The sequence below is a fragment of the Chrysemys picta genome, chromosome 7, assembly GCF_011386835.1.
Source record: "Chrysemys picta bellii isolate R12L10 chromosome 7, ASM1138683v2, whole genome shotgun sequence".
Classification (NCBI taxonomy): domain Eukaryota; kingdom Metazoa; phylum Chordata; order Testudines; family Emydidae; genus Chrysemys; species Chrysemys picta.
Window position 1 is genome coordinate 43,950,763 of NC_088797.1, and position 14,263 is coordinate 43,965,025.

At 42.2% G+C, this 14,263-nt stretch overlaps 1 protein-coding gene across 2 annotated transcripts in view; it reads left to right on the forward strand.

Annotated features, from left to right (window-relative positions):
• The first annotated feature begins 6,140 nt into the window (after positions 1–6,140).
• The window catches only part of SFMBT1 (Scm like with four mbt domains 1), a 156,773-nt gene continuing 148,650 nt past the window's right edge, over positions 6,141–14,263 (forward strand). For both annotated transcript variants that reach the window (XM_042861733.2, XM_005310146.4), the window contains exon 1: positions 6,141–6,263. The gene's annotated coding sequence lies outside the window, so the exon portion shown is untranslated. The remainder of the gene's footprint in view (positions 6,264–14,263) is intronic.

A 14,263-nucleotide genomic window follows, 5' to 3' on the forward strand; every position in this document is an offset into this window, starting at 1 on the left:
GTGGTGCACTGTGGGATAGCTCCCGGAGCTATTAGCGTCGATTTCCATCCACACCTACCCTAATTCGACATGGCCATGTCAAATTTAGCGCTACTCCCCTCGTTGGGGAGGAGTACAGAAATCGAATTTAAGAGACCTCTATGTCGAACTAAATAGCTTTGTTGTGTGGACGGGTGCAGGGTTAATTCGATTTAATGCTGCTAAATTCGACATAACCTCCTAGTGTAGACCAGGCCTAATATTGCAAACACTTATGCAAGTTTAGTGTTAGTTACTTTTATTACAAAATACTGTATCAGTCCCTTTATTCCCTTCATATGTAGGGACCTAATTTTGTTGTCTTTGCTCAGGAAAAATTCCTATAAGGATATCTGCTCTCAGTTACATGCATATATTATTTGTATTACAGTAGCACCTAAGGACCCCAACCAAGCCTGGGACCCATTATGTTAGGCACTGTACGAACAGAATAAGAAAGACGTTGCTCAGAGCAGCTTAGTCTAAATAGACCAAACAAAGGGCTTGGGGTGGGGGAAGGATATAGCATATGAGTAGAATGAAAAATGTTATGGTGGGGGGTTAGCAAATGTCATGATAGTTGCATTTAAAAAACAAAATTATTAAAATATTTTGAATGGGGTTTTGTTGGGAGAAAATTAGGTGAAATGAGAAATGTAAGGTACAGTGGATATTAAAGTAAGAGGGTAAAGAGGAAGGGGAACACAGAGGGAAGGTGGAGTGAGGATGAAGTGAAGAAGGATAGGCAGAAGGGCTTCTGAAAATGATCTGGGGGTTATAGTGGATCACAAATTGAATGAGTCAACAATGTGATACAGTTGCAAAACAGGCTGATATCCTGCTCTACTCGGCACTGATGAGGCCTGAGCTGGAGTAATGTATCCGATTTTGAATGTCACACTTTTAAGAAAGATGTAGACAAACTGGAGAGAGTCCAGAGGAGAGCCACAAAAATAATAAAGGATTAGAAAACCTGACTTGAAAAGAAGACTGAGGAGGGGACATAACAGTCTTCAAATATGTTAAAGGCTGTTATAAAGAGGATGGTGGATCAATGGTTCTATACGTCCACTTAAGGTATGACTAGAAGTAATCTGCAGCAAGGGAGATTTAGGGTAGATATTAGGAAAAAAACTTTCTAACTACAGGAATAGTTAAGTACTGGCATAGACTTCCAAGGGAGGTTGTGGAATCCCTGTCATTGGAGGTTTTTAAGAACAGGTTGGAGAAACATCTGTCAAGGATGGTCTATACTTGGTCCTGCCTGAATGCAGGGGGCCAGGCTAGATGACCTCTTGAGGTCCCTTCAAGTCCTACATTTCTATGATTTTCTGACTGTCAGAGAGTGGGAGCAAGCAGCTAGTCAGAGGGGAGAGAATGTCTTGAGAGTTGTTAATACACAAAAAAACTATTTGGATGCTGCTGACATCATCAGAGTTCAGGGGTCCTGGAACAATTTGTATAGTGGGGGTGCTGAGACCCATTGCACCAAACTAAACCCTATATACAGGGCCGGCTCCAGGCACCAGCTTAACAAGCAGGTGCTTGGGGCGGCCACTCCGGAGGGGGGCGGCACATCCAGATATTCGGTGGCAATTTGGCAGAGGGTCCCTCACTCCAGCTCGGAGTGAAGGACCTCCCGCCGAATTGCCGCCGCAGATCGCGATTGCGGCTTTTTAGGGGCGGGGAGGGGGGGCGGGGGAGGGGAGCTGCTTGGGGTGGCAAAAACCCTGGAGCCGGCCCTGCCTGTATATAATGGAAACTACTTCAAATCAGGGGGTGCAGCAGCCCCTAGTTCCAGCACCTATTTCAGAGTCTGCAAGTGATGTCCTTTATTGTTCTGGCTGGTTCTTTGTAGCTGTTTTTATCACTGAGCTAATGTGGCTGGAGTGGAGAGAGGGATGGGGCCACATGAGTCTTGGGGCCCCCACTATCCAATTCTGGTTCTGAGGATACTGTGGAAGGGTAAACACAACTGGGTCTTAGCTTCCCCCTGCACCATTGGTATAGCTGTATCTGCTTCAGCATGAATGCACTCCTACTAAGATTGATTTATATGTGAAGGCTGAAATGAGTTGTTGATGCAAATGAGAGACATGTCTCGGTAAGGATTGGCCCCTAATGTCAACATTGCAAAAGTAACCATCACATCTGGCACCTATTGGGATCTTTGCTGGCAGTGTCACTGACCAGGCCAATGAAGAAAACAATACGAATTGCACTTGCCTCTAAATGTGGTCTTTGTCAGTGCTGAAGTATGTTGAAGGCACATTGTGGGAGAAATGTATACTACTGCAGAATGTGCTGCACATTTATATGTGCTGTGGCTGTTTTTGTAGATAACTACACAGGGGTTGGAAGCAGACTATGGGACCTATTTTGTTCCCATGTCAGTGAAGGGTTAAATTCACTGACTCCAACAGGAGCAGGATATGGCACTAAATTGCTTTTACTAGGCCCAATCTTGCAGTCCTTAATTAAATGAGTCTTCCACCTACTTGAAGCAGATAATTCAAATCATTAGTTTACAAGTTTAGTTAATATTAAATTGGATATACATAACTAAAAGTAATTAATTGACCCAAGGTTTCACTGGCAATGTTTCTGATCCTGCAGACACTTAAACTCTTTGTGCTGTTGAATACTCCCGCTGAACTGAGTAGGAGTCCTCAACTGCATGAAGTTACCCTCATACACACAGTTACATGCACGATTGAAACCTAAATCTTAATCCCATGTTCAACATGCTGCATCATTCGATATAGGGCTTGAGCTTTCTATTTCTGCTTCCAAAACTTCCATTGAAGTTAGTGGGGCGTCTGGATACTTACGGATTTCAGACTTGTGCCATTATATGTATCTTAAACAAATGTAAGATGCATTGATAGTTAGGAATATTAACAAAAGTGTAGTCAGTGCTCAAACATTTTTTCCGTTAGTTTATAATGGAAGTTTTGCCTAAGCATAGCCTGCAGGTGCTGGCATTTGTGTTTGGAGACTTTGAATGACTTTAGGTTACTCCACAGCCTGAACAGCATGTTGACAAACTCCAAAAAGGTCTTCATTTATTATGATGAAAGGAACAAAAGGATATGTTGGGTGTCTCATTAGTTATCTAATGTTCATGTGGCCTGCCAAGATAAATACAGAGAGTTAGGACAAAATCAGGAGCACTTTCTAGTCACTAAAGTAATTAGCAACAAAGTCCTGTGGCACCTTAGACTAACAGACGTATTGGAGTATAAGCTTTTGTGGGTGAATACCCACTTCATCGGATGGTAGCTTTTTACAGATCCAGACTAACACAGCTACCCCTCTGATAATTAAAGTAATTAGTTGAACATGTGTTTCTCCTAAATATGTTGCTCATGGTCTTAAAAATATTGTGTTTTATTTTGGAAGATGTTTTTATTGTTTAACTTCATAGAAAGGATTACTACTTAGTATTGTCATTGAAGCAAAGGTAGCACTTGCATTAGCAAAATAGGAGGACTGTCTGCATAGGTTCAATGGTTCATTTTTAAAAAGATTAAACATACTTTGGAAACTTGAATGATCAATATTTTATTGCATGCTTATTTCATTTTAAATTTCTGCATGCTTTTAAACTGGCTTCAAGCCAGTTAGGTTGTATCATCTGCTTGCCAACCAAAGGGAAGAGAAACATGAACAAAAATACCTTACATCAAGGAGAGCCTGTATGAATTGCCACTTGTTTTTAACAGTTGTTAAAGCCAGCATAATGAGCTACTGATGGTTTTTCTATTGAGGAAGTTGTGGAGAAACAATTTAAATGTGATATTTAATATTTAGGTGCATGCTATCTGATATTAGACTTAAACCAGAACAGTAAGAGACTGAAAGTACCAAATAATGAAGTCCTAATTGCCCACAGGTCAAAGACAGCTCATGAAGATTTTAAACTGCAGACTCTTCAAGTTTTGCTCACAGGTCCTAAACTGACATGGAGAGACCACCCTCTAGTGGGCAGACAGAGTATTTCACTCTCTAGTCACTTATTTCTATGCTTTACAGGAAGAAAAATTATGCATGCTGCAGCCCAATATCTGGAAGTGTTTGTAATAAGCATGAAATTGAATTGAAGTGAGATAAGGTAGGCCTTTTCTCACTTAACACCTTCACCACTCCTGGGGATAGCTTTCACTTAGCTTTGCTTATGCTAAATGTGAGTTTTCTAAACATGAGGCAGAGGCAGTGAGACACCAGGTCCCCTTGTGCAATCTTGGTGCTTCATTTTATTTTATGTGCAATAACCTTTACATATCCAAAAAAAAAAGCGTATTTTGATAAATATGTTCCAACTCTTTCCAGCAGCAGATTCTTTAAGCATTTTCATGAGTTAGTCAAGATGTCTGTGGAATTTTTTTTTAACCAAAGGATATTGCCTTTGCTAGTTGGTTATCAAAATTCCCCTTGAAAAAAAATTCCATTTAATATAAAATACATATCTGGAATAATTTGATTTCACTGTATCTCTCAGATACCTCTCCTTTGAGAGAATAAAGAACAACATACATTTTGCCTCTTGGATACCTAATTATCCTGCTCAGGCTTACATTTGTTCTTCCTGTCTGGAGTTCCAGCACTGTTTGGTCTATTTATTTCTTGGCACATCTCTGCTCCAGGGACAGATGATAATAGCTTATTCTGTTCCCTGTGTCTTTCACCTCTGAACACTTATTTGTATATGCTATCAACTGATGTCAACTATAATGGGATGAATATATATAAAATGCATAGTCTCCCTAGTAAATGTTAAAATGTTGCCTAAACACTAACACTGGTAGCTTCCATTCTGCAGATCATTTAAGGTGGTTTGATATTTCCAAACACAGCCCTACTGCGAGTCATTCAATGGAATGTGCTAATGAACGGGGTAGACATTAGAATAAAAGCGGTGTGTTGTCAGTAATTTGGATGTGTAAAGTATTTAAAACCAATTCTTAAAGAGCATGCAGTTAAATCAGTGACGCTGGGATTTAGATGGACAATGTCTTCTTTCTTGGGCAACGTGGTGAAATCCAAAGTAAAACTGGATCTAGGATTTAGCTTCCACTTTTTTTCTAATGAAATTCTAAAGATTATTTTCCATTAGGAGTTCAAATACTTCTTGCCTGCATTAGTCTCCCAGTCTAAATCGCTTGTGCGCTGTGGAAGTCGATTGCTTTTCCACCCTTCCCTCATTGCACAGGCATCTGGCCATGAGGATCTTGGTCTTGCACAATCCGCTTCCTTTTTCTTCCTGTTTTATATTGTGCTTCGGTGTTTTTATCGGGGGTTTAAAAATAACGTACGCTGTCTTTCTGCCTACCCTTTTCAAAAGAGTAGATCAATTTAGGGCCCGCTCCCTGCAATCTTTACTCGCGGGAGCAATTGCTGCTACACCAGGGCCTCGTTCCAGTGAAATCATGACGGGAAATAAACCCATGGGGTGTATTTTGTGTATGTTGGAGCCAGCTCTGAGTGCCACCACTACGAACAATTCTGCATTCTCTTTTGTATTAAAAAAAAATAAGTCGAACTGATTTCAGTGAAATCAAGCGTCACGGAGCAAACCCCGGCAGTACAACATCAAAGGGGAGAGTGTGGGGGGAAGATGTGTGTGTATCCTGGTATCGAATGGAATACACCGTGTTTCCTTGCTGTAGACAAAGTCCTGCAATGAAAAGAAGAGGCCGGGTGAAAGGCTCCGGAGGGCATGTGTCATACACATCCACCCGCCACCCCTCTCTGTTAATTTACCCCCCGGAGCGTGGCTGAGAGCTGGCTCTTAGTGGGTTAAAATAGCCTTAGCCTTTTTTTGCCTTTACCCCCGCGTCGTATGGCGCCTTGCTCCCCAGGAGGCAGGTGTCGGGGCAGAGCCAGGGCTCACGCCGCAGGGAACGGGTGCTAGGGCGGGGGATGCCCAGCAGCGAGCAGCTGCGGAAAGTCCTCCCGTGCCGGACTGGGCTGAGCCCTGGGGATCAGGACGAGGAGTAGGGCTGCATGGCCCGGTGCCGGCGCAGGTGGTTGCCCGTCCCCACCCCGCGCAAGGCTCAGCAAGTCGCTGCGCGGGGGCGCCTGAGCGCCCAAAAAGCCGGGAGGGAGGGGAGGGCAGATGGGGGGAGGTGGCGGGCGCATGCGCTCCGCCTGGCCGTGCCATATTGGAATGAGGCGGCGAGCGGAGCGCCGGAGAGCCCGAGCCCCGGCAGCTAGCGGCGCAGGGCTGGAAAAACTCGCCGCAGGTAAGGCGGGCGCCGGCTGAGCCCCCCTGCGGGCAGAGCGGGGCCGGCCGCAGCTGCTGGGCGCGTTTTGCCGGCCGCTTGCGGGCCCCGCCGGCTTTTTCTCGCCTCCCGAAGTTTTGCTGCGGGAGGCGGCCAGGCAGGGCGGCAGGCGCAGCGCAGGGAGGAGGAGGGAGCGGCGAGCGCGGCTCCCGGAGAGATGCGCGGGCTGGAGAGGGGCCGCTGCGGATGCGCCAGCCCCGCGCGCAGCGGGCGGCCCCGCAACTCCCCGCAAAAGTCGCCGTGCGCACGGGCGCGCCGGCCGCAGGGGAGGGGGACTGGGGAGCCGGCTGCCGCTCGAGAGGAGGTGACCGGCTGCGCGCCCCTTGGTGAAGGGAGACCGCGCAGCGGGGGCGGCTGCCGCTTGCCAAAGTTCCCCCTGGTGGCCGGGGCTGTTCTTGTTCTGTGCCCCGGCCTCGCGCGGGGAGCCTTCCACGCGGGGGCTGGGTCTCTCCGCTGCTGCTCGGCCACTTTCCCTAAAGCTTTGGCCCTATGTCTGCTCTGCAGACTGGGGGGCGCGGTAGGGGGGGTCAATCCCGCTGGAGGTAATTTCCCCCTCCCTCACTAACTTTGTGCGGCGGTGTGTTTTTAGTTCAGCCTGAACTCAGGTAGTTTGTCCCCCTCCTGCTCATTCCAAATAATTAAGTTAGGTCATTAAAAACGTGAGCTCTCCTAGTTGTCCCACTCCTCCCCCCTCCCCTGACAAAATGGCGTGTGGAAGGGGATCTTTAAACGCGGGGATATTTTGGATACCCCACCCCACCCCTTGAAGAACAGCAGTGCAATATGCCGTGGGGCCGCGCTATTCATGTGTCTTCCAGTCGGCTAGTGCATCCCTCCCGGGCTGAGACGAGTTCCACGGGGATCAGTGGGCACTGCCCCATTCCGTGAATTGGCCTTTAAATCACTGACACGGAGGTCACTGCTTTTATTCTGTGGTGAGAGCGAGAGAAGCCACATCTGCAGATTCCAGTTGTTTTGGTAAATGTTGTTTCAATTGCAGAGTTGTATGAGGCCTCCCCTCCCCCCAGAATGTAGGAACTGCTGGCAGCTCCCTCAGGACTTTGCACTGTGTTTAAAAACAATACTGCTCTTACTGCCTTCCCATTTTATATTTTGCTGCGCCTCCCCAGCCCCGTTTTCTTTCACTAATGGGATGTGCTCAAGAAAACGGGATTTTTGTTTCTTTAGGAGTTCATCTGCCTTGGTAGCTTATTCTACCCCTGAAGTGGTAAATCCTCCATTAGTGATACTAGCAGTTGGTTGCTGTGGAGATTATGATGATGCCATAGGACTCAACTTCACTATAGGTGTATAAGATAGAGGGGAAACAAAAGTAAACTGCAGAGAAGAAAATGTGACACAAGCACAGTTGTTCCTAAATGGGAAAGATTCTGAAAGTTTTCCATAGACATCAGCAGCATTTATCTCTCCGCTTCCCCCGGCCCCCTCAAAAAAAAAAATTCTTGGCTGGGGTATGGGAAGGAGTCTAGGGTAGAAATAGGGCAAGGAAAAGAAAAACAAGCTGGCAGTTACTGTGAGTTTCTAACAAGGTGGGCTATTAATATCCCACAAGGCCTTCCTTTAGCCTACATAATAGGCCAGGGTGATGGCTGTTTAATGGTCCCAGGTGGGCTTTAGTGGGATGATTACATGTACTTTGGAGAAACTTGTTGCCATCATAAAAGATGATTAAAAACAGTAACATTCATGTCTGATAGTTTTACCCACTTTGACAGTAGAATTCTAATGTAAGATGTTTTAGTGGTTTTTGTAGTGAAGAAAAAAGGCCTACATTGCTACTTCTCTTATGTCAGTTCTCTCCGGGGAGCTTGTTGCTGTCAGTAGCCTGGGAGGTTACCATAGTGAACATTTTAGTAATCCACAATGTAAGGTGCATGATTCTGAAATCACTGGAAAAACTAAGATCTATCTTGCAAGCTATAAAGATAGCGTTGTATTGCAACAAACTGTAGATTTCTGGTGAATGTGGATTAGTTGGTTAGCAGTTGGCTTCTAATGACGAAGAATAAAAGTTTATAAACTCTCCAGAGCACGGAATATCACTTATTGCTTGTATAGCACCTAGTACAATGGAGCCCTGACTTAGTTAAGGCCTATAGTGTTACTGCAATATAATCATTCTTTGAAGTAAAGTAAATCAATGTAAGATGGCAGTAAGCTAATAAATTGTGAATATTTTGAGGGATTCACTTATAGTTGGTGTTCTAGCCATAATCTTTACAATTTAAAATGTTAAATATGCATTATAAAATGATCTGCTACAGGAACACATCTGTTTGTCTCTTTCCTTAATTCCAGTTTGCTTAGGTTTTGCAAAATAATTGCATTTTACTGTGATTGGTTTCTTGCCACTCTGGTTGGACAATGAGAATGTGATCTGTCTCTTCCAGCACCATTAATAGTGGAGTAATAGGAAGAGATTCTTGAATGAGTTATGGAACAACTTAGACTTCAGTGGTTGTAAAACTGAAAGAGCTCACTTCAAACACCTTTTATGGTTGGTGTTGCTTTAAAATGAAAGGGGGGGGGAGAATGCAGTTTACTAATTTTTAGTTTACTTTTTGCTGAGTGACTTAATTTCACTTGGCAGAACGGTGAAGTGTTCCATGGCCCTAAAGCTGGTGCACAGATTTCACCACAGGAAAAATACTGCACAGAATAAATAACAGAGCTAGAGCGAGTGACTTAATAATTATTGATCCATCACTTTTTTTCTTTTATGCTTCTTCATTGACTTCCTACTGTTGAATTATCTTATCTGATTCTTTAACTGAACAATTGTTTAGTAGACTGCTGGTTACAGCATGGGGAAAATAGAGTGTAAGGAAACAAGCTAGCACCTGACAGTATTCTTGGTTGGATGCTCTGATTTTTATATTCTCTGCACCTTTTCAGTACCTTGCATCTGAGGTTTTCAAAGGGCTTTACAAAGAATTGATCCTCACAATTGTTGCCAATCAAGGATTTTGTTAATATTTTACAGATAGTTTTTGGCGGTGGTGTGTTCCTCAGCAAACCAGTGGCAGATCTAAGAATAGCACCCTGTCCTTTTGATTTTCTGTCCCTGTGCCCTTCCATATACTCCTTTTCCAAATCCATACTGTTACACTCTTGCAAGTCACTTGTAACTTCACAGCACTGCTTCTGTGTACTAAGTTCTACCATAGTAATATGCTGCTATGATGCGGACATTGATACTGTCACCTTCTGGTAGCCAGACATAAGTAACCAGACTTAAAGTAATGCAGTTCAAAGGATTGGGAGCTTATTTACATGAGCATGTTCTTACTGAAGGGAGTAAATTAAACTTACTAAAATGTGCTGTAAATGCAGGGAAAATTGAACATGGGGAAAGTATTATGTGAGGTCATATTAGAAGTTCCTTCTCACACATCTAAACATCAATCTTACTACGTAACTGAAATTCTTGTCATATGTGATCTTCCTGTATGAATTAGCACTGCTAACAATAATTTTAACACTACAGAAGAATAGGTAGATTGTCCTGTTATCCTTCAAATTTATTGTTTACAACCTGAAAAGGGAAATGACCGCTAGGTAGTTTTCTTTTCAGGCGCATATTTTCATAGTAAGATAACATAAGTTAATTATGTATGATACAGAGTAAGAGAAGTTAAAATTACAGACGTTTTATGGGTTATGAGGAAGTGAAGTGTTTAGACACTGTACATCTAATGTACCTACGTGGAATAGCAAACAGGGATACTACTTGATGTCTAATGGATTTTAAATATTTGCCTGGTTGTGGTTTGGAGCAGTAGCATGTTTCTGTGCTAGACTGGTGGTGAATTTCAGTTTCTTCTGTTTATTTTGTTTTTCCCCCAGTGCTGCTGGAATATGGTTGTAAAGTTAGAGAGGGACTCAACTAGTTTTAGGCCCCCAATTTAGATGTGACAGGCTTTTGTTTGTTTTCAAGGATTTTTACAAAATACAATAGATCTTAATCGAAACAGGCTTTAAGTAAAAATATACATTTTCCTGACTCTTTCTGAAGACTAACATTGTGTTAATAGGTAGGATCCTAAAAGTGAAACTCATTAGTCCACTTTTTCCAAACTGAGTAAAGGTGAAAAGAAAATTAAATTTAAAAAATGTTAATTTTTAATAATCTCATTTTAGTAACAAGCAAAGATGTGCTTTTTAAACTGAGTTTTGTATGACTGACGACTTAACAATCCATAAGATACTCTATTCTCACTAATATGAGGCAAATATTGTAAAAATGTACAAAAGAGGTATCAAAGTGTAACTTCCATGCTTTACAGCTAAGTGAGCAATGTGGGTTACAACAGCACAAAATATATAAAGTCTGTACTGTTCACTTCGCATTAAAATGGTGTGTAAGATGCATGTTGATCCATAAAACTGTCAGCCAAAAAGGGAGGGAAAATCAACGCACTTGCAGAGCAAAAGAGAAATCAATGTTCTCAAAGTACTTTAAAAAAAAAAAAAAAAAAAAAAAAAAAACAAGCTCAACTTGTGATGAGTGAGGTCATAGTTCTAAAACTTATTCTGAAGCTCTCAAAGAAATATCTCTCCTGAAGTACATGACATTGAGTACTGCTGTAGGAATACTACAGTGCATTCTTAATATGGTATAATTTATGGGAACCCACTATTTAAAAATTTAGAAAGTGACTTTCTTTTAGACAGTGTGATCTGAGTATAAGTCAGAACCAGAATCTCCTGAATTTTAATTTCACCTCTAGCAATGACTCTCTATGTGGCACTGTGAAGCTTCTTATTTCCTGTCTGTTTCAACATATGTAATATTAGGGATATGCTCATATGGTTAATGTGTGGATTAGTGTTTGTAAAACACTTTGAAGATGTAAAGTGCAGTATAAGTGCTAAGTGGTGGTAGCTTTATACTTCACTATTTATTTTTTTTCACTACTGAAGTAACGCCTAGAGTCACCAATCTGAATTGCAGGGCACTGTACTAGCCACAGTAAAGACAAAACTTAAAAGATAGTTCCTGCAAAAAGTGGCTGGTGATGTGACTGTTAGTATATAGCAACAAGAGAGCATGATCAAGGCTTGCAAGAATTGAATCTTTCTAAAATGTACTTTGAAAAACACTAAGATTTCAGCTTTCTCAAGCCTTATGTATTTATTGATAACAAACATAGCTGTGTGTACGGCTGCTAACTTTCTGCTGCAGTGAGTACTATTGGCATGTAGTGCAAGGACTGCAAATCCGCTTTTGAGGGATACCTTCCTCTTAGGCTAAAAAGGAGGTCCCTAAATTTTCACTCTTTAACAAAAATTCTTATTGTAACTGGCAACTTTTGGCACAAATAACTCTGGTAAATTAACCTGGTTGCAGCTAATTAGTTATTAGCACTATATCTAGCAACTGACTAGTATCATAAATCTTAACAATTTGTGGGGGTTAAATGGACCATAAGCAGTCCTTTGCTCTCTGTTTGGGTCACCTTTGGCAAGAACTTGCTGGTATTCAAGGTCACTATTAGTACTACTGTGCCACTTCATTGATAGTGGTTTGGTTTATTTGCCATTACATTTTAGGACACTCTTTTTCATTACAGAAAAACCCTCCTTTCTTCAGAGACATCAGTTAGAAGGGATTTTCCTTTATAAGAAAGAGATGAATCTGATGTTAGCCACATCATTTCCAGATATCAAACCAACTTTGATATTCTGTGTGTGCGCAGATGAAAGGTGGAGAAGATAGATCTTGGCTTTTAGAACTAAATCCTATGCAGTGCTGAGCATTCTCATCTCCCATTTTAGTTCATAGGAATTGAGGGCTCTCAGTGCGCCTCAAGAGCACCTATCTTGGAGGATTGGGTCTTTGGTATGAAAATAACAGTAGAAATTGTGGAATTTGGTAGAAAGAAATCCTGCAGGCTCTTGATGTTTGTGTCCTTGCTAATACACCTCTACCCCGATATAATGCTGTCCTCAGGAGCCAAAAAATCTTACTGCGTTATAGGTGAAACCATGTTGTATCGAACTTGCTTTGATCCGCCAGATTGCGCAGCGCCCCCTTCTCCCCCCACCCACCCCCGGAGCGCTGCTTTACTGCGTTATATCTGAATTCATGTTATATCCGAATTCATGTTATATCGGGTTGCGTTATATCGGGGTAGAGGTGTATTTTCCAGGAGTGGAGGTGAGTGAAGCAGGAATGCTGCAGTAGATAATTTTTGGGGAACAGTGTTGAATTAATGTAATCTCAAGACTTATCTTCTTTTGGGAGCAGAGGTGAATTCTGTAAATAGCATGATCAGAACCTTCATTTTTCCCCAAAACAATGCAGTTGAGTTGGAAAGTGAAGACACTTCCCCATAATGTTGTCCTGCACTGTCATAAGAGATGTCATGTTTCACTCCAGAGGTGGCTGTTTCTCAGCTTTTGGTTAAGTAGTTTGTCAGTGTGTGTAATGTCAATTTTTTTGTGTCCTTTTGGATTTGAGGTGTCAAATGTAAGACTTTTTTTCTTCTCTAAAAAGAGCCTGAATGCATAGCGATAGTGTCCTACTAAGATATATATTTATAAAGGATTATCTAGGTATCTGAAAATTGGGAGTTGAATTGTGAAGGTTCAGATATGGTCCAAATTCATCCCTAGAGTAATTTCATTAAATGCATTGCTTTTCTCATTAGAAGCACTGACCATTCATGTTTAGAAATAAGGTTTTTGTCTTCTGAGATACATTTAAGGGCCATTACATTTTGAAAGCATTTTATATAAAGTTTAGTGATGGCTTATTTCAGAATTTCTGCTAGCAAACTGCCTTACTCTGTAAAGACTTGTCTAAACTAGGGACATTTCACAAAAGTTTCCCAATCTTGCCAACACTGTTTCTCTTGCAGAAAGGCTGCCTCTGGCTTTCATGACCAGATTTACTCTGAAAAAGGTTAGATGATACATTGCATAAAAAACAGCTGCCTTTCTAAATTTTAAAACTCTTCTATATTGTAAGCCTGAGAAATACGCATATACACTTTCACTTTTTCTAATATCTGACTCTGCGTGGCAGAATATCTAATGGATACAAAGCCTTACTGCAATAAGGTATACTACATAGTTGCACAGTATCATATAAAGAACTAACCAAATACTAAGAATTTGAGAATATAAAAATAGGTGCACAACTTCTCACCAAACACTATTGGACGTGTGTGTTGCAGTTTGGCCCACCCACCTCCTCAGTACAAGATATGCAATTATTACACAAACTTCAATAGAGGAAATAATTGAAGAAAGCAAGTGTTCATTTTATGGTTAATTCAGTTTAGTGTGACTCATGAGGGTTAAAACTGCCTAATGAATAAAACTCAGAACCAAAGTAGGAACAGTTAATCATAGAACACTAATTGGCCAGTTGGACGAGACTTGAACTCTTTTAACTCATTAAGATTTGAGGCCTGTCATTCGAAGTATCTCTTCCAGCCTTTAAGGTGATTGTGACGGGATCCCCTGGGGACTGCTGTGCCCCCTAAACTCTCCAGCCTGGGCTGTCTCTCAAAATGCCTTGCTAGTGACGAGCAGCAAACTCTCTAGGAGCTAAAAGAACAACAGGAGGACTTGTGGCACCTTAGAGACTAACAAATTTAGCTGTTATCACTCAGCACAACAGCATGTGGCGCCCCACACCCAGCTAGATTGTATGAATGCTCCCAGAGCCACTCATGAATCAGGCAGGGCAAGGCACTAGCCAAATCCCACCCCCCAGCTTCCAGCACTGTAGAGTAGGAATATACCATCTTGCATTGGTCCAGATGGGCAGTGCAAATTCAGTAATTGGTTTGCCACTTCATCTATGGAAAGTGGGTATACACCAGCCTTTGTAAACCTGAGCAGTTTTGTCGCACACTTCATTAGGGTTACCATATTTCAACAATCAGAAAAGGAGGACACTGGGTGCCGCCCTAGCCCTGCCCCAGCCC